This window comes from Rhagoletis zephyria, unplaced genomic scaffold (genome assembly GCF_001687245.7).
Source record: "Rhagoletis zephyria isolate East Lansing unplaced genomic scaffold, Rhagoletis_zephyria_1.1 Rzeph_scaffold_00297, whole genome shotgun sequence".
Lineage (NCBI taxonomy): Eukaryota > Metazoa > Arthropoda > Insecta > Diptera > Tephritidae > Rhagoletis > Rhagoletis zephyria.
In genome coordinates, this window is record NW_016157381.1 from 10,305 (window position 1) to 13,038 (window position 2,734).

Genomic DNA, 2,734 nt, shown 5'->3' on the forward strand with positions numbered 1-2,734 from the left:
ACCTCATTCAAAAAAAAATATTATTGCTTTTCTAGAGGCCAATCCCTTTCATTTGACATCTCATCTTTTGTAATCCAACGAACGGTGCGGATCTTATAGTTTTTTTTTTAAATTCTAAGTAAAAAAAGATACTTCTCCTGTCGATACAGAGTATATTAGAGAAAATCTCGTCAAAATCCGTTCAGTAGTTTTCGAGATTACCGCGTACAAAGAATCTCGACTTTCCTTTATACTATGTATAGATGATGGGTCACCTACTTATCTATCCACACATATGACTTTTTCTCATACAGATCTTACCCTCTGTTCTCCTTCACTTTCCGCTAGAGCTTCTTGGTGTTTTATAGATGATCTTCATGGTAGCGATTATTTTCTGATTTTTAGTAAATTGTTTTTCTCCCGTCCTTCTTCCTACTTAGACCTAGATTGTACTGACATGGCTGATTGGGTTATTTTGAGGATTCTTGTGTTATTCATTCCAACTCTTTTCCCATTTCTTCTAATGTTAATCAGGAAGTTTCTAATATTCAAAAGATATTCGGTCTGCGGCTAATCAATCCATTCCGCAGTCTTCCAGCAGACCTTTTAAGCTGGGTCCATTATGGTGGAACAGTGAACTTACTACTTTAAAACGTCGTAAGCAACTGGCTTGGCATGATTTCAAGCGCACTCGTACCTCCGCTTATCTGATTGAGTACAAAATGTCCAATGCGTTGTTTCGGCGTAGAGCTAAAGCTGCTAAGTCGCTCTGCTTTTAAAACTTTACTAGTAGTTTAAATGATTCTTCCGACCCTAAAAAGTTTGGGCTGGTATTAAAAGGTTGTCTGGTTTTTCATTTTCTTCCCCAATTTCTTTTCTTATTTCTTCTCGTGGTATTCTTCTTCTTCCACAAGAAAAGGCCTTAGAATTTGCAACTAATTTCTCTAATGATTCTTCTGATTCTATCTTTCCAGCTGCTTTTTCTTCCTGTAAACATACTTTCCTTTCTGGTTCATGGCCTCCTCCGCCATTTCTTTCTGCATCAGCTAAGTTATCGTTACTTGAACTACATTCTGCTCTTTTGGCAGTCAGAGGAAAAACACCTGGCATTGATAAAATATCATATCCTATTATTAAACACCTACCTCCGTTTCTTTTTCCCCGCTTCATCAGACTTAATAACAATATTTTCAATTCAGGTTACTTCCCTCTTATTTGAAAACAGGTGCTATTATTCCAATTTTAAAGCCTGGCAAATTGCCTTATGAAGCTAGTAGCTATCGACCTCTACTTCCATGTCTTGGTAAATTGGTGGAAAAAATTATTGCTCCCAGGCTTACTTGGTTTGTTCATTCGAATAAACTTATTCATCATAATCAGGTTGCCTTCAAGAAGGGGCAGGGTACTCTTGACGCTCTTTTACATATTGACCATTTCGTTTCTGACGCGTTGTCTTGCAGAAATCATGTTTCATTGCTCTTGTTAGATTTTGTTTAAGCTTTCGATCGGATTGGTATTCATGTGGTTTTAAGCAGCTTCTTAAATGTAAGGTTGGGCCACGTAATTTTTATTTTGTTAATCGGTTTCTCTCTAATCGTAAAATTAGTGTTCTTGTTTCCAATGTTCATTCTACTTCTCTCCCTTTTGAAAATGGAACTCCTCAAGGTTCCCCCTTTCTGTTATTATATTTTATCATTGATTTTAATGAAATTAGTTTCATTTTGTCTTAGTTCCCACATGTTGGTCATCTTATTTACGCTGATGATATTATATTATTTTCTAAAATTTCTAATTTAAACTCAGTTGATTCTTTATTTAGCGATATTTTATCGCAGTTATACTCTTCGTACAGTCCTTCAGGCGCTTCAATTTCTTTTTCTAAATCCAAATTACTTCATATATGTATGTAAGACAAATTTTTGTACTTTTCCTGTTCTTACTTTAAATAACAAAAATATTGTATGTACTGATGGTCTTAAGTTTTTAGGTATTATACTTGGCTCTAAATATTTATTTAAATAGCATTGTGAGTTTGTTAGGAAAACACTTTTTGATAATTTAAATATTGTTAAATATTTATAGAGTAAGCGCTCTCTTATTGGCCCGGCTCTACTGGTGAATGTTACTAGAGCTCTCATCTTATCTACAATCAACTATATATTGGAAATTTATGGACATCAAGCGCAGATTAATTCGAAGTTGCTAGCTTCTCCGTACCATACTGCTGTCCGTCGTTCTCTTCGTGTATTTCCTGCGTCTGCTATCAAAAATATCTTTGCTGAATCTGGACTTCCATCTGACAGTATGGAAGGTAGTTTATATAAGCTTTATCCCAGCTTATTTTCAGCTCGAATTTGCTTTTGCGAAAAGATTTTTCTTCTGCTGCCTCAAGAAAACGCTTGCTACGAATTAAGTCTTCTATTTATAAATTTGTGATGTTTGCGAAAGATAACAAGCTGCCTTTAAAAGTTGATCAGCCTTGGCGTTTTCGACTTCCGCCGTGGACATTGAAAGGGGATTCATTCATTAATGATTTGGTTCATCTTCCTAAATCTAGTACTCCTTGCTCAGTGCTTAGAACCCGCTTCTTGGAAATAGCTGACATTTTAAATTGTCTGACTAGCTGGTTATTTATACGGATGGTTAAAAAAAATGTTCATACAAGCTATGCTGCAGTTAAAGAAAATGGCTTTATCGTTTCTTATGGTTTGCTGTTTCCATTTTGTTCTATCTTTACAGCGGAAGCTTTATTATC

At 35.4% G+C, this 2,734-nt stretch overlaps 1 pseudogene; it reads left to right on the forward strand.

The window, feature by feature from the left end:
* The first annotated feature begins 459 nt into the window (after positions 1 to 459).
* Positions 460 to 1,198, forward strand: LOC108358811 (uncharacterized; annotated as a pseudogene).
* Positions 1,199 to 2,734: the final 1,536 nt, after the last annotated feature.